Here is a 24,185-nt window from a genome sequence, read left to right on the forward strand (position 1 = left end):
GAGAGTCCAGCTTTGAATGAATATGCGATGGTTCTGGGACCAGATCAGGCAACCCTGTTACAGGAGTTAAAGTCCTTCTTCCTTCCAAAGATGGACTCCCTTCAAGCTGGGGTGGACACATTGACAAGTGAAGTAAGACCCGCATCTCTGAGGTAGAGGACAGACAGTTTGCCTCCGATACCACAGTCAAGCAATTGGTTAAGAAGAATCAGCTACTCCAAGACCATATAGAAGACTTAGAAAACAGAAGTTGCCACAACAACCTACGTATAGTGGGGGTGCCAGAGTTAATTAAGGGCAGCGATCTACTGGAATTTACTGCACTCACATTTCCAAAAATGCTGGGCATACACACTGATGTTTTACCTATTGATGTGGAGAGTGCCCACCGTGTGGGACCTGAGAGGACTCTGGACCATCAAGAGCCAGGCCTAGACAGGTCATATTTAAAAGCCTGAACTTTCAGGAAAAGCTGAAGATTCTGCGAGCCTATCGGTCACACAAAGAAGTCTTGTATGAGGGCTCAAAACTACTGCTGTTCCAGGACTTCTCAATGGAGGTGACGCGACAGAGAAAGGAGTTTGCCCCGCTCTGTTCACAACTACATGAGCAAGGCAGACAAGTGGCGCTGCTGTACCCAGCAAAACTACGCCTGCAAACATCACATGGCGTCAAACTCTTTCACTCACAGAAAACCAGCAACCACTTACATGAAAAGTTTATATTGTGAGGTTGGAAAGCCTCTTTCTGAAAGGGACATTAAACCCAAACATTTTCTTTCATGATTCAGATAGAGGGTACGATTTTAAACAATTTTCCATATTACTTCTATTATCTAATTTGCTTCTTTCTTCAGATATACTTTGTTGAAGAAATAGCAATGCACATGGGTGAGCCAATCACACAAGACATCTATGTGCAGCTACCAATCAGCAGCTACTGAGCCTATCTAGATATGCTTTTCTGCAAATTATATCAAGAAAATGAAGCATATTAGATAATAGAAGTAAATTAGAAAGTTGTTTAAAATTGCATGGTCTTTCTAAATCATGAAAGAAAAAATATGGGTTTCATGCCCCTTTAACCCTCAAAGGATGCTATGAATGGTGATGTTTTGTTTTTGTGGTATTATCCACTGGAGTAACAAGTACCCGCGACCTGAGAAGAAAAAGGGCCCCGCGTGGGAGACTGCCCATCCCTCTGTGGTAATATTTGGAAATTATCTGTTTCTGATCTGTTTTACTTTTTTTCTGCTACAGATTTCAAAACATGTACAAGTAAAAGTAACAAGTATTGTTATAACTAATGTTCTTAGGTTTTGCAGTTATGTTTTAAAGCTATTATTTACAGGAAGACTCACACACAGTTGTTATAGTTTGGGAGGAGGTACCAGTTCTCATAGAAGCGTTAAATACAACGCAAAGCTCATTTGGTTATAAGTAGCATCATGGGTACCACACTTCCAAAGGTCCATCAAATGTGCTGGCTACCACCAACTACCCTCATTAGTTTTCTTACATCAGGAATGCGACAGTTTGAAGGGACCAGTAATTACATTAGGTACATCTTAGTTGAAATCACTGCCTGGTTTAAACTTAGATTCATTGCTAAATATCAATCAAAGGAGGGGATATTGCATGCACGATGTGGGGACACTATAACTACATATAGCAGGTCTTAACCACAGTTAACCACCCGCAAACTCGTACAGACATCTAGGGGATGATTGGACCTCCGCTGTAATGTACACTTAGCCACCTCACTTACCTGTTTAAAGTCGCTAAATTCTTTTGTTGCATTGTTGCATGTTGGCCGAATGAGAGGAAAATGTTTGTTGTCCTGGTGCGTGTCCCCCCTCCCCCCCCTTTTTTTGGGTGGTCAAAACAAGTGCACATACTCATACATCCTTAGATAAACATGTCACTTAAAATTGTAAGATGGAATGTGGGTGGACTTAACTCACCCATAAAACGTAAAGCAATTCTCACTCATCTTAGGAAAATGGGAGCAGATATAGCTCTACTCCAGGAGATGCACCTGATTGACCCCGAGCATCAAAAATTACAGAGAGACTGGGTGAGACAGGTATTATTTTTGTCTCACACTAGTGCCAGTCGGGGCCTGGCGGTTGTGTTTGGGAAAAGACTCTCGGTTCACGTTAATCAAACATACACAGATATAAATGGGAGATTTATGATAGTCCACACTACGGTGAACTCAGTCTATTACGTATTCTGTAATCTTTATGCCCCCAACCATAAAATGATGAGCTTCTGGAAAGATTTGATACAAAACTTAGTCCCATACATAGGTTCGAAATTGATAATTGGAGGAGACTTTAACATCGCCCCCACACATACATTAGATAGACTGTGGCTAAAGCTCCACGCCATGAAAGATCCAAAAACAAATTATAAAGCTAGGTATGAAACGAAAGTCTTTGATATGTTTGACACGGACCTAGGAACATGTGACATATGGAGGCTGCAGCACCCAGAGGGCAGGGATTACACCTGCTTATCTAAAGCTAAACATACTCTGTCCAGAATAGACTTATTTTTGATTGCTAATGACTTAACCACACAGGTACATCATTGTAGGATACATGATATACTATTATCTGACCATGCGCCAGTGGAGCTGACCTTGGGGGCTCATGGGCCATGCCCCAACAGAAACAAACTTAGATTTCCTACATACCTGACAACCTCGGAAGCATTTACAAAATTCCTAACACAATCCTGGACAGACTATTATACTGACAATGCAGCCCATTTGGATAACACACAATTATTCTGGGAGACGGCAAAAGCAGTCTTAACGGGCTCCATAATATCCTATCGCCTAGATTTAGAGTTCTGCGTTAGCCGTCAAAACCAGCGTTAGGGGCTCCTAACGCTGGTTTTGGCTGTCCGCTGGTATTTAGAGTCAGTCAGGAAAGGGTCTAACGCTCACTTTGCAGCCGCGACTTTTCCATACCGCAGATCCCCTTACATCAATTGCGTATCCTATCTTTTCAATGGGATCTTTCTAACGCCGGTATTTAGAGTCTTGGCTGAAGTGAGCGTTAGAAATCTAACGACAAGACTCCAGCCGCAGAGAAAAGCCAGGAGTTAAGAGCTTTCTGGGCTAACGCCGGTTCATAAAGCTTTTAACTACTGTGCTCTAAAGTACACTAACACCCATAAACTACCTATGTACCCCTAAACCGAGGCCCCCCCCACATCGCCGCCACTCTAATAAAATTTTTTAACCCCTAATCTGCCGACCGCACACCGCCGCAACCTACATTATCCCTATGTACCCCTAATCTGCTGCCCCTAACACCGCCGACCCCTATATTATATTTATTAACCCCTAATCTGCCGCCCCCAACGTCGCTGCCACCTACCTACACTTATTAACCCCTAATCTGCCGACCGGACCTCACCGCTACTATAATAAAGTTATTAACCCCTAATCCGCCTCACTCCTGCCTCAATAACCCTATAATAAATAGTATTAACCCCTAATCTGCCCTCCCTAACATCACCGACACCTAACTTCAAGTATTAACCCCTAATCTGCCGACCGGACCTCACCGCTACTCTAATAAATTTATTAACCCCTAAAGCTAAGTCTAACCCTAACACTAACACCCCCCTAAGTTAAATATAATTTTTATCTAACGAAATAAATTATTTCTTATTAAATAAATTATTCCTATTTAAAGCTAAATACTTACCTGTAAAATAAACCCTAATATAGATACAATATAAATTATAATTATATTGTAGCAATTTTAGGATTAATATTTATTTTACAGACAACTTTGTATTTATTTTAACCAGGTACAATAGCTATTAAATAGTTAATAACTATTTAATAGCTACCTAGTTAAAATAATTACAAAATTACCTGCAAAATAAATCCTAACCTAAGTTACAATTAAACCTAACACTACACTATCAATAAATTAATTAATTAAATAAAATACCTACAATTATCTACAATTAAACCTAACACTACACTATCAATAAATTAATTACATACAAATACCTACAAATAAATACAATTAAATAAACTAACTAAAGTACAAAAAATAAAAAAAGAACTAAGTTACAAAAAATAAAAAACTAATTTACAAACATTATAAAAATATTACACCAATTTTAAGCTAATTACACCTACTCTAAGCCCCCTAATAAAATAACAAAGCCCCCCAAAATAAAAAAATGCCCTACCCTATTCTAAAATAAAAATTGAAAAGCTCTGTTACCTTACCAGCCCTTAAAAGGGCATTTTTCAGGGCATGCCCCAAAGAATTCTGCTCTTTTGCCTATAAAAAAACATACAATACCCCCCCAACATTACAACCCACCACCCACATACCCCTAATCTAACCCAAACCCCCCTTAAATAAACCTAACACTAAGCCCCTGAAGATCTTCCTACCTTATCTTTACCACGCCGGGTATCACCGATCCGTCCAGAAGAGGCTCCGAAGTCTTTATCCGATCCGGGGCTGAAGAGGTCCATCCTCCGGCTGAAGTCTTGATCCAAGCGGGGGCTGAAGAGATCCATCATCCGGCTGAAGTCTTGATCCAAGCGGGGGCTGAAGAGGTCCATGATCCGGCTGAAGTCTTCTATCAAGCGGCATCTTCAATCTTCTTTCTTCCAGATCCATCTTCATCCCGCCGATGCGGAACATCCATCCTGGCCGACGACTTCCCGATGAATGAAGGTTCCTTTCAGGGACGTCATCCAAGATGGCGACCCTCGATTTCCGATTGGCTGATAGGATTCTATCAGCCAATTGGAATTAAGGTAGGAAAATTCTGATTGGCTGATGGAAGCAGCCAATCAGATTCAAGTTCAATCTGATTGGCTGATCCAATCAGCAAATCAGATTGAGCTTGCATTCTATTGGCTGTTCCGATCAGCCAATAGACACAGGATCAAATAAACAACTTAAACCCCTCTATAACCAGTGAGGAACTGGCTCTCATCTTAAAAACCACACCGACTGGCAAAGCACTAGGTCAAGATGGCCTACCTGCCGAATTTTATAAGATTCTCCAACCACAACTCACTGCCACATTAACTAGACTATATAACACTTTTCTACTGACAGAAACTTCCCCCTCCAAGAACTTCACCTCAGCACACATCAACCTCATCCCCTAGCCAGGTAAAGACCACTCACTACCTGAGTCATTCCAACCAATATCGCTATTAAACACTGATTACAAACTTTTCATGAAAATCATGGAGAACAGATTAAGGGTAATCCTCCCGGATTTATTACATCCAGATCAAATGGGTTTTGTTTTTAAGCGCACCTCCATGGTTAACCTTTGCAGAGTACTGCAGGTTGTTGATCACTACTGGTCCCTGGGAAAGGGGGAGGGTTGGAAGATATGTCGGAGGCCTTCCTGCTGTCCCTAGATACGGAGAAGGCCTTCAACCATGTGGAATGGCCTCATCTATTAAACACCATGCAACGGTTTGGCTTTGAGGGTCCTTTCCTGGATGTAATTGGTAAGATGTGTAAATCACCTGAGGCACGCATCCTAACTAATGGGCTTTTTTCCCCCGACTTCCAATTACAGGGAGGGACTAGGCAAGGCTGCCCTTTATCACCGCTACTGTTCAATCTGGCGTTAGAGCCACTTGCATTGAAGCTAAGACAATTATTCCCAAGAATTAGGGTGGGAGGGGTTCCCCTTCACTTGGCGTTACATGCAGATGATATGCTGCTATTTGTAGACACACCACAAACCCATGTGCCATGTATATTACAGGCGATCACAGACTTTGGGAGCTTCTCAGGATATAAAATAAACACGTCCAAGTCAGAGGTGTTGTGGCTACACAAACATGCAAATTCTAGGTATAGCTTCCCATTCGTAGAAGTATCAGAAGGTCTTACCTATCTGGGTATCTGCTTGCATAGAGACCCATCCAAAATGTATTAAACAAATATATCTGACAAATGCTTAAGCCTCTCCTCTCAACTAAAAATTGGTCTAATCTCCCTTTGGGACTGTCGGGTCATATCAACCTGGTTAAAATGGCAATCCTACCTAAAATACTCTATCCGTTGCTCATGCTCCCGTTTCTTATGAATAGGACAGATCTAAACCTGCTGTCTCTGGCTGTGTCACATTTCATCTGGAGAGGAGGCAAACCTCTGATAGCTGCAGAAAAACTGCAGCTCCCCTATCTTGGAGGAGGCCTTGGCCTCCCAAACCTAAAACTCTACAACTGGGCAGCCTTGGCCAGGCTAGTTACAGACTGGCAACTCAATACGAGCCACTTTTGTGACACGAGATTGGAGGAGGCAGTGATAGCACCTTTGGCGCTAGCTTATCTTCCATATGCAAACACGAAAAACCTGCCACCCTCGGTCATCGGTGGGACACTGTATAGGGACCCATTAAGGGCTTGGCGTATGATTAATAAAATATCTATAAATTGATAGCCCTACCCCTAAATTCATCCCTCTGACGGGAAATCCTGACTTTCCTGCGGGGAATGACTATGAACCATTTCGTCTCTGGAAGAATCTTGGCATAAGGGTGGTGGGAATGTATTAGACACGCTACAACATACCATACGATCCTTCCAAGAACTGAAAACTAAATTCCAAGTTCCAAACAGACACTTCTACGCATACCTACAGCTAAGACACTGTGGCCTCTAGTTATTAATGTCTGTCGGACCTGATCCGACAGAGCGGATCAGGTCCGACAGACATTGCTGAATACGGTGAGCAATACACTTGCCGTATTCAGCATTGCATCAACAGCTCACAAGAGCTGCTGGTGCAACGCCGCCACCTGCAAACTCGTGGCCAATAGGCCACCAGCAGGGGGGTGTCAATCAACCAGATCATACTCGATTGGCGGACAGGTTATGGAGCTGCGGTCTTTGTGACCGCTGCTTCATAACTGCTGTTTCTGGCGAGTCTGAAGACTCGCCAGAAACACGGGGCATCAAGCTCCATTCCGAGCTTGATACATATGCCCCTATGTGACAACACTCGTCCAACACATAGTTTTGGGACATATCACCTTTTGCTATCTCCCAGACCTTGTTTCAATTAGGGAGATTCTCCCTATCATACTTCTACACACAACTAATAAGACAGAATGAATTGATCATCCAAACTAACATACTGACAAAACTAAATATAGACATCCCTAGAGAGGTGACGATACAAGATATAAAAGATAATCTAGACCGCACCAAACAGGCAGTACTTGCGGTCACTTATAGAGAGGCGCAAACTAGAATGTTACATAAGGACTACATAACACCAAATAGACCATCAAAATGGAACAAGCAGTTTCCTAATCAGTGCATTAAATGTAGCAGCACATCTCCACCATTCCAACACTATTTTTATGCGTGTCCAATCATCAGACGATTTTGGGGGCATTACCAATATTGGATAAAATCTACATTTGATATGGATATCATACTGAACACAACTGAGATATACCTTTATAAGTGGGATGAAACACATAAAAGATATCACAGACTGCTTACGTTGTGTACATTACTAGCTAGACACTGCATTCTTAGCAAGTGGATTTCCAGACAATGCCCAACTATAGCCCAATTTAAGCGCCTCCTCATGAAACAACTCTTTGTGGAACAATATGACGTCAAGCTGGACACAGACCACAGACTGCGACCTTTCTTAAAAAAGTGACAGCCCCTTATACTTACATTTAGTTCAGCCCTACAGCCCTTTGCCCATTTAGAGGCGATGCTTCAAGCGAATCTTGGAAGGGAATGGCGAGCTTTGAAGGATTTAGGAGAGAGCCAGTGCCCAGTTGCACCCCTATCTGAAGAAATGTTATTCTGACAATGTAAGACCCTTTAGTGAGGCGTTTTTTTTGTTTGTTTTTTCTCTTCCCCTCTGCCCTATTCCCCTTCCCCTAGTTGAAGGTTGTTGTAGGGTTATGTAATGTTATTTAATTGGTTGTGATTAGTTTGTTATTGTTAAAAAAGTTCTGGAGACAGTTGGATCACCCGGGACTGGACCATAAACAGCAAAGACTTTATTTTCATAATAAACAGAATGTTGGACTATACTATGTGAAGGGGTCCCTTTTTCCCCCAGTTGTGAAAAACATTCAAAGGTACATTATGCATCTCAACTAACTGTATGTAAAGCCTATCTCTGTTTAAGGATGAGAAGATTTATGTATCTCAATGCCATAATTCTGTAATGGTAAAGTTGTCCTGCGTCAATTCTGTTTCCTACAATAAAAAGAATTAAAAAAAAAAAATACATAGAAAATAACTATCTATGAGATATTATATTGTTGAGGTATAAATGTAGCTTTTTATTGGACATTAACAGATGAAAAATAAAAGATAAGCTTTAGAGAAATTAGCTTGTTCATGGACAGTAATGAAATGTTATAAATAAAGTTAGAAAAACAGAATATCCGCGACATCGATAACTCTTATTTATCAACAGTCCGCTCCGTACTTGACGCACATGTTTTTAATAAATAAGGGTGTCGTATGTAGATTTGCGGCAGCGATGTCTGGTGAGCGTATGGATGACAGCAAATGCACAGAGATTGACGCTATGATAAATCGGCCCTTTACTCTTTATGCTGGGTCTTCAGTCAAATTTAGTGTGCGCTTGAGCAAATATGATTAATTTCAACTTGTAATTAGGCCCATGTAATTACCTAAATGACATAAGATGTGGAACATCAAATCCATTCTAAGCTATATAGGAAGCCGATTACAGGGAACACCATTCTGCACAATAAAAGTGGACATCCTTCCAATGTGTTTAAAGGAATAGCGACAAGCCAATTTTTGAATGCAAGAAGAATTTGTAGCCGGCATGGGGATTACATTGAGTAAAGCCAAGAAATAAAACAAAGGCTTAAAACTAGAGGGTACTCCCCCAAACTACTTGATTATTTAGCTACCAAAACGCTTTCAGAAGGAAGATAGTTATTACCAACACAGAGTACAAGAATACGTAATGAAAGCAGCAGACCTTTGGCGTTTATTACACAATATTCATCTGAATATTTGTCTGTATGCAATATTATTAAAAAATATTTTCACATTCTTCTTGGAGACGTCCATCTGAAATCTACAGTGGAGAAGGGTTTTAAATGTGTCTATTCAAAAGACTTAAAGGGCCACTAAACCCAAAATCTTTCTTTCATGATTCATTATAATATACACTCTGTGCACCCTACCAAGTAAAATGAATCTGATAAAGCACTTTTATGGCAAATGTTTTTCATGTTTAGCACAATAGGCATTTCTATATATAAATATTTAAGTATTAACATTGTGTTGCTTCAAGTATACAAGAGGTTAATAGGGGTGTGTGCAACACTGACCAATGACCTGTATTGAATAATCCTTTTTAAATGGCATTCACCTGTGCCTATCCAAGTTTATGAGTACAGCAACAGCCGAAACGCGTAAAAGCATACACACTTTTGTGTGCTCCATGTTGCTATTTTAAAATTAAATTTCTGTGAAATAAAGCATGTTTTATATTTTTGGATATTTGGGATATTTCTTCTTTTTTTCATAAGATGTTGCTGTTTACACTTGGGGGCCCATTTATTAAGCTCCTAATGGAGCTTGAGGGCCGGTGTTTCTGGCGAGCCTGCAGGCTTGCCAGAAACAGCAGTTATGAAGCAGCGGTCTAAAGACCGCTGCTCCATAACCCTGTCCGGCTGATCTGAGCAGGCGGATAGACATCGCCGAAAATCAACCGGATCCAGTACAATAAGGTTGATTGACATACCCCTGCTGGCAGCCGCGATTCTGCAGGGGGCGGCGTTGCACCAGCAGCTTACAAGAGCTGCTGGTGCAATGCTGAATACGGAGAGCATATTGCTCTCCGCATTCAGCGAGGCACCGTCTGGCGGACCTGATCTGCACTGTCAGATCAGGTCCGCCAGACCTTTGATAAATATCCCCCTATGTCCCATCCCCTCTCCAAGGCGTCCCATTTTACAAATGCAAATATTCCCAAATCCAAACCTTTTCTGGTCCCAAGCAGTTTGTATAAAAGGTTTTTTACCTATATTGCATTTTATTGTAAAACAATAATGTAGTATCTGACATGTTGCTCTAAATGCCAGAAACAGCACTGAATCTGTGTATATGTGTATAACTAATGCTGTGTTTTCAGGATGTGTTTATGAGGGAAAAGTACATAAATTCGGTAGCAGTTGGTACACTGAGAGCTGCTTAGATTGCTTCTGCGGAGCTGACGGAGTGGTAGAATGCTGCTCGCTGTAAGTTATTTGTTATATATGTTTATATTAGGCTGAGAGGATCAAGAATCCTCTAATTGACTAAGTCAGTAACGTTATGTTCCTCCCCCCTGTCAGCTGACCTGTCCCCTCATTACCACAAACAGCCATGTTACCCACCATAGACAATCTCCCTTGTCCCAGCCTATATCAGCCTCTCCCTTCTCATCTTTAATTCTATGATATGTTATGGCTCCAGCTATTGTGTGTCTTCTGTTCTATCTTCCCCTGAAGCTGAGTATGTAGCCATGAGATGTACAATCCTCTCGGTAAACAACTATCTCCTACAGAAAGGGAAAACACCTCCTCAGTCCCTGAAGCCTCACACAATACCTATGTTATTCAGGGCTGGACTGTGAATAAAAAGCAGCCCTGGAAAAATATGAAGACCAGCCCTATTTTCCGTTAAGTCGAAAGAATGCACATGCTCTATTTATTTTTAAAGGGGATTACTGGGACACTCCTTCCCCAATATTGTTTTATAATTAAATTATATTACTTTGTATTAAATACAAATGTCAAATTGATTTTATATAGCAGCCCTACAACCCAATTGCATCCATTAATCACCCCTTTAAATTGTAGCTTTCCAGCCCCAGCTGCTGCAGCCCACCGGGAAATCTCCTGGTATTCTGGTAGGCCAATCCGGTCCTGATGTTATTCTATGGAGCCTGTTCATTAAAGACTTTAGAGACCACTGAGCTTTAGTGAATTGTTCCCTAGAATAATAGAGAATAAGAGGGGGGGGGTGCAATCTAGTCATTATAATGGGAGTCAATCAGATCATGTGTTATCTAGTTCCTGGCTATATTGTGTGTTATCTAGTTCCTGGCCATATTGTGTATTATCTAGTTCCTGGCTATATTGTGTGTTATCTAGTTGCTCTATATAATGCGTGCTATCTAGTTGCTGGCTATATTGTGTGTGTTATCTAGTTGCTGGCTATAATGCGTGTTATCTAGTTCCTGGCTATAATGCGTGTTATCTAGTTGCTGGCTATATTGTGTGTTAACTAGAATTCCTGGCTGTATTGTGTGTTATCTAGTTCCTGGCTATATTGTGTGTTATCTAGTTCCTGGCTATAATGCGTGTTATCTAGTTCCTGGCTATATTGTGTGCTATCTAGTTGCTGGCTATAATGCGTGTTATCTAGTTCCTGGCTATATTGTGTGCTATCTAGTTCCTGGCTATATTGTGTGTTATCTAGTTCCTGGCTATAATGCGTGTTATCTAGTTCCTGGCTATAATGGGTGTTATCTAGTTGCTGGCAATAATGCGTGTTATCTAGTTGCTGGCTATAATGGGTGTTATCTAGTTGCTGGCTATATTGTGTGCTATCTAGTTGCTGGCTATAATGCGTGCTATCTAGTTCCTGGCTATAATGCGTGCTATCTAGTTCCTGGCTATAATGCGTGTTATCTAGTTGCTGGCTATAATGCGTGTTATCTAGTTGCTGGCTATATTGTATGCTATCTAGTGCCTAGCTATAATGCGTGTTATCTAGTTCCAGGCTATAATGCGTGCTATCTAGTTCCTGGCTATAATGTGTGTTATCTAGTTCCTGGCTATAATGCGTGCTATCTAGTTCCAGGCTATAATGTGTGTTATCTAGTTCCTGGCTATAATGCGTGCTATCTAGTTCCTGGCTATAATGTGTGTTATCTAGTTCCTGGCTATAATGCGTGCTATCTAGTTCCTGGCTATAATGTGTGTTATCTAGTTCCTGGCTATAATGCGTGCTATCTAGTTCCTGGCTATAATGTGTGCTATCTAGTTGCTGGCTATATTGTGTGCTAACTAGTTCCTGGCTATATTGTGTGCTATCTAGTTGCTGGCTATAATGCGTGTTATCTAGTTGCTGGCTATAATGCATGTTATCTAGTTGCTGGCTATAATGCGTGTTATCTAGTTGCTGGCTATAATGCGTGTTATCTAGTTGATGGCTATAATGCGTGTTATCTAGTTGCTGGCTATAATGCGTGTTATCTAGTTGCTGGCTATAATGCGTGTTATCTAGTTGCTGGCTATAATGCGTGTTATCTAGTTGATGGCTATAATGCGTGTTATCTAGTTGCTGGCTATAATGTGTGTTATCTAGTTGCTGGCTATAATGCGTGTTATCTAGTTGCTGGCTATAATGCGTGTTATCTAGTTGATGGCTATAATGCGTGTTATCTAGTTGCTGGCTATAATGTGTGTTATCTAGTTGCTGGCTATAATGCGTGTTATCTAGTTGCTGGCTGTAATGCGTGTTATCTAGTTGATGGCTATAATGCGTGTTATCTAGTTGCTGGCTATAATGCGTGTTATCTAGTTGCTGGCTATAATGCGTGTTATCTAGTTGCTGGCTATAATGCGTGTTATCTAGTTGCTGGCTATAATGCGTGCTATCTAGTTGCTGGCTATAATGCGTGCTATCTAGTTGCTGGCTATAATGCGTGTTATCTAGTTGATGGCTATAATGCGTGTTATCTAGTTGATGGCTATAATGCGTGTTATCTAGTTGCTTGCTATAATGCGTGTTATCTAGTTGCTGGCTATAATGCGTGTTATCTAGTTGATGGCTATAATGCGTGTTATCTAGTTGCTGGCTATAATGTGTGTTATCTAGTTGCTAGCTATAATGCGTGTTATCTAGTTGATGGCTATAATGCGTGTTATCTAGTTGCTGGCCATAATGCGTGTTATCTAGTTGCTGGCTATAATGCGTGTTATCTAGTTGCTGGCTATAATGCGTGTTATCTAGTTGCTGGCTATAATGTGTGTTATCTAGTTGCTGGCTATAATGCGTGTTATCTAGTTCCTGGCTATAATGCGTGTTATCTAGTTGCTGGCTATAATGCGTGTTATCTAGTTGCTTGCTATAATGCGTGTTATCTAGTTGCTGGCTATAATGCGTGTTATCTAGTTGCTGGCTATAATGCGTGTTATCTAGTTGCTGGCTATAATGTGTGTTATCTAGTTGCTGGCTATAATGCGTGTTATCTAGTTCCTGGCTATAATGCGTGTTATCTAGTTGCTGGCTATAATGCGGGTTATCTAGTTGCTGGCTATAATGCGTGTTATCTAGTTGCTGGCCATAATGCGTGTTATCTAGTTGCTGGCTATAATGCGTGTTATCTAGTTGATGGCTATAATACGTGTTATCTATTTCCAGGCTATAATGCGTGCTATCTATTTCCAGGCTATAATGCGTGTTATCTAGTTGCTGGCTATAATGCGTGTTATCTAGTTCCAGGCTATAATGCGTGCTATCTATTTCCAGGCTATAATGCGTGCTATCTATTTCCAGGCTATAATGCGTGCTATCTATTTCCAGGCTATAATGCGTGTTATCTAGTTGCTGGCTATAATGCGTGTTATCTAGTTCCAGGCTATAATGCGTGCTATCCAGTTGCTGGCTATAATGTGTATGTGTTCCTATGCAACTTATGGAAACTATAAGTCATCATTCTTGGTTTTCATCAATGCTGATCACTTCAGCAGCAATTCATTACCAAAAGGCAATAATGTATGAATATTTATATTGCTGGCAAGAGATATGTGAGTAACATTTTTGTAACATCTTTTTAAAACTTGGTATTTCTGTCTTTGGATTCTTTTTAGGTATGTACCGCAATATGACAAGGAGAAATGTGTAGCCATCTTTAACAAGGAGACCTGCAAATTCACAGTGCTACAAAAGGCTGATATGTCCCTACCATGTTAGGGAGATGAGCGCCATAACTCGCTTGGTATACGGCAGCATGAAGAGAAGAACGTTGGGTCTCTGCACTAACCAGATTTAGAAGCAATACAACTAAAACACTATGATTTGTTTTGTGTGGCAAGAATGAATCAGATCAAGTGACCAGAAATAAAGACACCATTGTCTTGTTTGCGTATCCTCTCCTGTTTTGTTATTTTCCTTTTTCTTGTTCCCTCTCTGTCCTGCTCTTTGTACGTTTATTTTATGTAAAAATGTTATTTATTAAATTATGTAGAATTATATGGAATTCTTTACAGCACATGTCATGCAGTGTCACCCAGTGTCATGCAGTGTCACCCAGTGTCATGCAGTGTCACCCAGTGTCATGCAGTGTCACCCAGTGTCACCCATCACCAATACTGACACAGCTGTCTGCCATGTTTTACCTTCATTTTTAACAACATTTCTTGCACTTCTCAGGTATGAAAAAAACCCTGGAAAATGCCTGTTTTTGTAAGTTTTGCTGTTATATCGTTTGTGTTATTCAGGCAGCACTTCTAAAGAAAAGGAACAGCCAAGAAGCAAAAAAATCTGTGCTGCTTATATTGTTTCTGCGTAGCAATGTTATATGACTGTGTATAGCCACTGCTCATTGGCATGGCTGGTGTATAGAGCTACCACTCATCATTATGGCTGGTGTATAGAGCTACCACTCATCATTATGGCTGGTGTATAGAGCTACCACTCATCATTATGGCTGGTGTATAGAGCGTGCACTCATCATTATGGCTGGTGTATAGAGCTACCACTCATCAATATGGCTGGTGTATAGAGCTACCACTCATCATTATGGCTGGTGTATAGAGCTACCACTCATCATTATGGCTGGTGTATAGAGCTACCACTCATCATTATGGCTGGTGTATAGAGCTACAACTCATCATTATGGCTGGTGTATAGAGCTACCACTCATCATTATGGCTGGTGTATAGAGCTACCACTCATCATTATGGCTGGTGTATAGAGCTACCACTCATCATTATGGCTGGTGTATAGAGCTACCACTCATCATTATGGCTGGTGTATAGAGCTACCACTCATCATTATGGCTGGTGTATAGAGCTACCACTCATCATTATGGCTGGTGTATAGAGCTACCACTCATCATTATGGCTGGTGTATAGAGCTACCACTCATCATTATGGCTGGTGTATAGAGCTACCACTCATCATTATGGCTGGTGTATAGAGCTACCACTCATCATTATGGCTGGTGTATAGAGCTACCACTCATCATTATGGCTGGTGTATAGAGCTACCACTCATCATTATGGCTGGTGTATAGAGCTACCACTCATCATTATGGCTGGTGTATAGAGCTACCACTCATCATTATGGCTGGTGTATAGAGCTACCACTCATCATTATGGCTGGTGTATAGAGCTATCACTCATCATTATGGCTGGTGTATAGAGCTATCACTCATCATTATGGCTGGTGTATAGAGCTACCACTCATCATTATGGCTGGTGTATAGAGCTACCACTCATCATTATGGCTGGTGTATAGAGCTACCACTCATCATTATGGCTGGTGTATAGAGCTACAACTCATCATTATGGCTGGTTTATAGAGCTACCACTCATCATTATGGCTGGTGTATAGAGCTACCACTCATCATTATGGCTGGTGTATAGAGCTACCACTCATCATTATGGCTGGTGTATAGAGCTACCACTCATCATTATGGCTGGTGTATAGAGCTACCACTCATCATTATGGCTGGTGTATAAAGCTACCACTCATCATTATGGCTGGTGTATAGAGCTACAACTCATCATTATGGCTGGTGTATAGAGCTACCACTCATCATTATGGCTGGTGTATAGAGCTACCACTCATCATTATGGCTGGTGTATAGAGCTACCACTCATCATTATGGCTGGTGTATAGAGCTACCACTCATCATTATGGCTGGTGTATAGAGCTACCACTCATCATTATGGCTGGTGTATAGAGCTACCACTCATCATTATGGCTGGTGTATAGAGCTACCACTCATCATTATGGCTGGTGTATAGAGCTACCACTCATCATTATGGCTGGTGTATAGAGCTACCACTCATCATTATGGCTGGTGTATAGAGCTACCACTCATCATTATGGCTGGTGTATAGAGCTACCACTCATCATTATGGCTGGTGTATAGAGCTACCACTCATCATTATGGCTGGTGTATAGAGCTACCACTCATTATTATGGCTGGTGTATAGAGCTACCACTCATCATTATGGCTGGTGTATAGAGCTACCACTCATTATTATGGCTGGAGTGTAGCGCCACCACTCATCGGCATGGCTGGTGTGTAGAGCCAACGATCATCAGCATGGCTGGTGTATAGAGCCATTTCTCATCAGCATGGCTGGTGTATAGAGCTACCACTCATCATTATGGCTGGTGTGTAGAGCCACCGCTCATCAGCATGGCTGGTGTATAGAGCTACCACTCATCATTATGGCTGGTGTGTAGAGCCACAGCTCATCGGCATGGCTGGTGTGTAGAGCCAACAATCATCAGCATGGCTGGTGTGTAGAGCCACCGCTCATCAGCATGGCTGGTGTGTAGAGCCACAACTCATCAGCATGGCTGGTGTGTAGAACCACAACTCATCGGCATGGCTGGAGTGTAGAGCCACAACTCATCGGAATGGCTGGTGTGTAGAGCCAACGATCATCAGCATGGCTGGTGTATAGAGCCATTTCTCATCAGCATGGTTGGTGTATAGAGCTACCACTCATCATTATGGCTGGTGTGTAGAGCCACAGCTCATCGGCATGGCTGGTGTGTAGAGCCAACGATCATCAGCATGGCTGGTGTGTAGAGCCACCGCTCATCAGCATGGCTGGTGTGTAGAGCCACCGCTCATCGGCATGGCTGGAGTGTAGAGCCAACGCTCATCGGCATGGCTGGTGTATAGAGCCATTTCTCATCAGCATGGCTGGTGTATAGAGCCATTTCTCATCAGCATGGCTGGTGTATAGAGCTACCACTCATCATTATGGCTGGAGTGTAGAGCCACCGCTCATCAGGATGGCTGGTGTGTAGAGCCACCGCTCATCGGCATGGCTGGAGTGTAGAGCCACATCTCATCGGCATGGCTTGTGGGTAGAGCCAGAACTGATCAGCATGACTGGCTGATAATCTTTGATTTTAGTGGCACCGTTGCATCACCTAAAATATAATTTTCCATTTAACATCTTTGTAGCATAGATAAAGACTAAAATCATGAGGACATGTAAACAAAGGGAATTTCTATAGTTAATATTCCAATTATTTAAGATTTCACTGTTTGAAATAATTATTTTTACAGTTGTTTGGAATCACATATGTGTAATTTCTTAGGATAAGCAACATAAAGAAGTTAAGATGCCAGCTGTACTTCCCAAAAATACTGGATAACCTGCAGGTGTTCAGGCAGGGTTCATCACAGACCTTGCAATATATTTATTTTACAACTAAGCAGTCATTTTATCCCCTTAGCTGCCAGTAACAAATAAAACAGTGATTGTATACCATATGGCCTGACAGTAACACATAAAGCAGTGACTGTATACCATATGGCCTGACAGTAACACATAAAGCAGTGATTGTATACCATATGGTCTGACAGTAACACATAAAGCAGTGACTGTATACCATATGGTCTGTTAGTAACACATAAAGCAGTGACTGTATACCATATGGTCTGTCAGTAACACATAAAGCAGTGACTGTATACCATATGGTCTGTCAGTAACACATAAAGCAGTGATTGTATACCATATGGTCTGTCAGTAACATATAAAGCAGTGATTGTATACCATATGGTCTGTCAGTAACACATAAAGCAGTGACTGTATACCATATAGTCTGTCAGTAACACATAAAGCATTGAATGTATACTATATGGTCTGTCAGTAACACATAAAGCAGTGACTGTATACCATATGGTCTGTCAGTAACACATAAAGCAGTGACTGTATACCATATGGTCTGTCAGTAACACATAAAGCAGTGACTGTATATCATATGGTCTGTCAGTAACACATAAAGCTGTGCTTGTATACCATATGGTCTGTCCGTAACACATAAAGCAGTGACTGTACCATATGGTCTGTCAGTAACACATAAAGCAGTGAGTGTATACTATATGGTCTGTCAGTAACACATAAAGCTGTGCTTGTATACCATATGGTCTGTCAGTAACAAATAAATCAGTGACTGTATACCATATGGTCTGTCAGTAACACATAAAGCAGTGACTGTATACCATATGGTCTGTAAGTAACACATAAAGCTGTGCTTGTATACCATATGGTCTGTCAGTAACACATAAAGCAGTGACTGTATACCATATGGTCTGTCAGTAACACATAAAGCAGTGACTGTATACCATATGGTCTGTCAGTAACACATAAAGCAGTGATTGTATACCATATGGCCTGTCAGTAACACATAAAGCTGTGCTTGTATACCATATGGTCTGTCAGTAACACATAAAGCAGTGACTGTATACCATATGGTCTGTCAGTAACACATAAAGCTGTGCTTGTATACCATATGGTCTGTCAGTAACACATAAAGCTGTGCTTGTATACCATATGGTCTGTCAGTAACACATAAAGCAGTGAGTGTATACCATATGGTCTGTCAGTAACACATAAAGCTGTGACTGTATACCATATGGTCTGTCAGTAACACATAAAGCAGTGACTGTATACCATATGGTCTGTCAGTAACAAATAAATCAGTGACTGTATACCATATGGTCTGTCAGTAACACATAAAGCAGTGATTGTATACCATATGGTCTGTCAGTAACACATAAAGCAGTGACTGTATACCATATGGTCTGTCAGTAACACATAAAGCAGTGACTGTATACCATATGGTCTGTCAGTGACACATAAAGCAGTGACTGTACCATATGGTCTGTCAGTAACACATAAAGCAGTGACTGTATACCATATGGTCTGTCAGTGACACATAAAGCAGTGAGTGTATACCATATGGTCTGTCCGTAACACATAAAGCAGTGATTGTATACCATATGGTCTGTCAGTAACACATAAAGCAGTGACGTACCATATGGTCTGTCAGTAACACATAAAGCAGTGACTGTATACCATATGGTCTGTCAGTAACACATAAAGCAGTGACTGTATACCATATGGTCTGTCAGTAACACATAAAGCAGTGACTGTATACCATATGGTCTGTTAGTAACACATAAAGCAGTGACTGTATACCATATGGTCTGTCAGTAACACATAAAGCAGTGACTGTATACCATATGGTCTGTCAGTAACACATAAAGCAGTGACTGTATACCATATGGTCTGTCAGTAACACATAAAGCAGTGATTGTATACCATAAGTTCTGTCAGTAACACATAAAGCAGTGACTGTATACCATATGGTCTGTCAGTAACAAATAAAGCAGTGATTGTATACCATATAGTCTGTCAGTAACACATAAAGTAGAGATTGTATACCATATGGTCTGTTAGTAACACATAAAGCAGTGATTGTATACCATATGGTCTGTCAGTAACACATAAAGCAGTGATTGTATACCATATGGTCTGTCAGTAACACATAAAGCAGTGACTGTATACCATATGGTCTGTCAGTAACACATAAAGCAGTGACTGTATACCATATGGTCTGTTAGTAACACATAAAGCAGTGGTTGTATACCATATGGTCTGTCAGTAACACATAAAGCAGTGACTGTATACCATATGGTCTGTCAGTAACACATAAAGCAGTGAATGTATACCATATGGTCTGTCAGTAACACATAAAGCAGTGATTATATACCATATGGTCTGTCAGTAACACATAAAGCAGTGACTGTATACCATATGGTCTGTCAGTAACACATAAAGCAGTGACTGTATACCATATGGTCTGTTAGTAACACATAAAGCAGTGACTGTATACCATATGGTCTGTCAGTAACACATAAAGCAGTGACTGTATACCATATGGTCTGTTAGTAACACATAAAGCAGTGACTGTATACCATATGGTCTGTCAGTAACACATAAAGCAGTGACTGTATACCATATGGTCTGTCAGTAACACATAAAGCAGTGACTGTATACCATATGGTCTGTTAGTAACACATAAAGCAGTGATTGTATACCATATGGTCTGTCAGTAACACATAAAGCAGTGAGTGTATACCATATGGTCTGTTAGTAAAACATAAAGCAGTGACTGTATACCATATGGTCTGTCAGTAACACATAAAGCAGTGATTGTATACCATATGGTCTGTTAGTAACACATAAAGCAGTGATTATATACCATATGGTCTGACAGTAACACATAAAGCAGTGACTGTATACCATATGGTCTGTTAGTAACACATAAAGCAGTGACTGTATACCATATGGTCTGTCCGTAACACATAAAGCAGTGATTATATACCATATGGTCTGACAGTAACACATAAAGCAGTGACTGTATACCATATGGTCTGTTAGTAACACATAAAGCAGTGACTGTATACCATATGGTCTGTCAGTAACACATAAAGCAGTGACTGTATACCATATGGTCTGTCAGTAACACATAAAGCAGTGATTGTATACCATATGGTCTGTCAGTAACACATAAAGCAGTGATTGTATACCATATGGTCTGTCAGTAACACATAAAGCAGTGACTGTATACCATATGGTCTGTCACTAACACATAAAGCAGTGACTGTATACCATATGGTCTGTCAGTAACACATAAAGCAGTGATTGTATACCATATGGTCTGTCAGTAACACATAAAGCAGTGACTGTATACCATATGGCCTGTCAGTGACACATAAAGCAGTGACTGTATACCATATGGTCTGTCAGTAACACATAAAGCAGTGACTGTACCATATGGTCTGTCAGTAACATATAAAGCAGTGACTGTATACCATATGGTCTGTCAGTGACACATAAAGCAGTGAGTGTATACCATATGGTCTGTCAGTAACACATAAAGCAGTGACTGTATACCATATGGTCTGTCAGTAACACATAAAGCAGTGACTGTATACCATATGGTCTGTCAGTAACACATAAAGCAGTGATTGTATACCATATGGTCTGTCAGTAACACATAAAGCAGTGATTGTATACCATATGGTCTGTCAGTAACACATAAAGCAGTGATTGTATACCATATGGTCTGTCAGTAACACATAAAGCAGTGATTGTATACCATATGGTCTGTCAGTAACACATAAAGCAGTGAATGTATACCATATGGTCTGTCAGTAACACATAAAGCAGTGACTCTATACCATATGGTCTGTCAGTAACACATAAAGCAGTGACTGTATACCATATGGTCTGTCAGTAACACATAAAGCAGTGATTGTATACCATATGGTCTGTCAGTAACACATAAAGCAGTGACTGTATACCATATGGTCTGTTAGTAACACATAAAGCAGTGACTGTATACCATATGGTCTGTCAGTAACACATAAAGCAGTGATTGTATACCATATGGTCTGTCAGTAACACATAAAGCAGTGATTGTATACCATATGGTCTGTTAGTAACACATAAAGCAGTGACTGTATACCATATGGTCTGTCAGTAACACATAAAGCAGTGACTGTATACCATATGGTCTGTCAGTAACACATAAAGCAGTGACTGTATACCATATGGTCTGTCAGTAACACATAAAGCAGTGATTGTATACCACATTGTCTGAAAGTAATTCACACAAATGCAATGCAATCAATACATCATTATTGGCAGTAATCTGACCACCAGTTAGCTGTAGTAGAACATATAAAGCAATGTTTTTACTACAGATAAAACACAGACAGATGCAACCATCAGTAGCTACCGATAACGCACAAAGTGCAATGTTTAACATCTTAATCAACTGCCAATAACACAAAAGAAACTGATGTTATTTTATATATACACAAGGTGTGTGCACACTACCTAAGAATAAGAGGAAGCACAAGGTGCTTGCAGTTATAAACTATACAGTAATTAGTCAAAACTTAAAAAGAGAACTTATTCACTACATCAGCATGTTAAAGAATGACAAGGCAGCAATCTTGTTCCCAAGTAAAAAGTATTTACAGCCCTTCATATGTTCCAGAAACACCTTACAAACCCATAAAAAACAAGCAGAATAAAACCAGGCCTGGGATAAATGAAAGACAGGAAATAAGGACAAGGTCTTGATTACAGCATAGAAGCAGACACAATAGTTGCCACATGTAACAGAAGCCCAAAGTATAACAACACGCTCCACCAAATGTTGCAATTGGTGATTTTGTTTAACCCTTCCAGGATGCCAGTAATACACAGAGTAGAACTTGCACAGTAATTATTATTATCGGTTATTTGTAGAGCGCCAACAGATTCCGCAGCGCTAACACAGTTTCTCTTTTTGCTGGTTTCTAACTGGTATTGAAAAGAGTAATAGGAGAACTTGTAGTTATCACTCAGGGGACTACAAAAAATAGAACACTGGATATTTAAATGCTGAGTTATGTTATAAAGATTTTACTGGACAAGCTGCTGAAATACTGAACTGCACAGTTTAATACTGGACACCTGGCACCTTTATAAGGCAGTGAATATTCTGGGGTTACAGCTGGATGTTTAAGTGCACAAATGTACAACAAACAAAGAAAAACAACCAATGGAGAAATGTAGGTGGGACAGTTTTACCCACGTAGTGTGTACGACTGCAAATTCTTATAATCTAATCCCCCTACACCGCCGCCACCTATATTAAATTATTAACCCCTAATCTAATCCCCCTATACCGCCGCCACCTATATTAAATTAATTAACCCCTAATCTAATCCCCCTACACCGCCGCCACCTATATTAAATTATTAACCCCTAATCTAATCCCCCTATACCGCTGCCACCTATATTAAATTTATTAACCCCTAAAATACTAAACTATCCCTACCACTAAACCTAAGTCTAACCCTACAAATAGCCCTGAAAAGGACTTTTTGCGTGGCATTACCCCAAAGTAAACAGCTCTATTGCCAGCCCTTAAAAGGGCTTTTTGCGGGTCTTTGCCCCAAAGTAATCAGCTCTTTTACCAGCCCTTAAAAGGGCTTTTGGCGGGGCATTGTCACAAAGTAATCAGCTCTTTTGCCTATACTCTAAATCCCCCTATACCACCACCACCTATAATAAATGTATTACCCCCTAATCTAATCACCCTACACCGCCGCCACCTCTATTAACTATATTACCACCTAATCTAATCCCCCTACACCGCCACCACCTATATTCACTATATTAACCCCAATTATATTAGGATTAATATTGTTAATATTGTTAATATATTATATATATTAACCCTATCTAACTCTAACACCCCTAACTAAATTTTTATTACAATAAATCTAATTAATATTAATATTATTAACTAAATTATTCCTATTTAAAACTAAATACTTACCTATAAAATAAACCCTAAGATAGCTACAATGTAATTAATAATTACATTGTAGCTATTTTAGGGTTTATATTTATTTTACAGGTGACTTTGTATTTATTTATTTATTTGTTTATTTGTTTAATTTTTTTTTCCCAAACAAGCTTTATTTGATCAAAAGTGAAAAACATTACAGATCATACATTTCGCATTTTTATGAGAATACAAACAAAATATAAGATGAGCGGCAATTTCTCTATGAAAACTGTACAATCGTCAGTGCTTGTTACATTTTCTTTTGTTTTTGTAGTTGTCACGAATACCTACCCTTGCAAAGATACCCAATAAAGCATCAGCCACTTTATCAGCCCTGATAGATGACAGGGCCACTGCCTCTGGGTAGCGGGTCGCATAATCCACTACTGTCAGAATGAATCTTTTCCCTGAACTGCTTGGGATAGCTAGAGGCCCTACTATATCCACAGCCACCCTCTCAAAGGGCTCAGTCACTATGGGGAGGCGAATTAAAGGGGCACTTCCCACCTCTCCAGGTATCCCCACTTTCTGACATGCAGGACAGGAGTGACAATAATTAGCAACATCAGTACCCATCCCAGGCCAATAAAAGTGATGGGACAACCGGGCTTTGGTTCTCTGTACCCCTAGATGTCCTGCCATAGGAATTTCATGGGCCACTCCCAACAGTTGTGCTCTAAACCGTTTAGGTAC

The sequence above is a fragment of the Bombina bombina genome, chromosome 9 (assembly GCF_027579735.1).
Source record: "Bombina bombina isolate aBomBom1 chromosome 9, aBomBom1.pri, whole genome shotgun sequence".
NCBI classification, from domain to species: domain Eukaryota; kingdom Metazoa; phylum Chordata; class Amphibia; order Anura; family Bombinatoridae; genus Bombina; species Bombina bombina.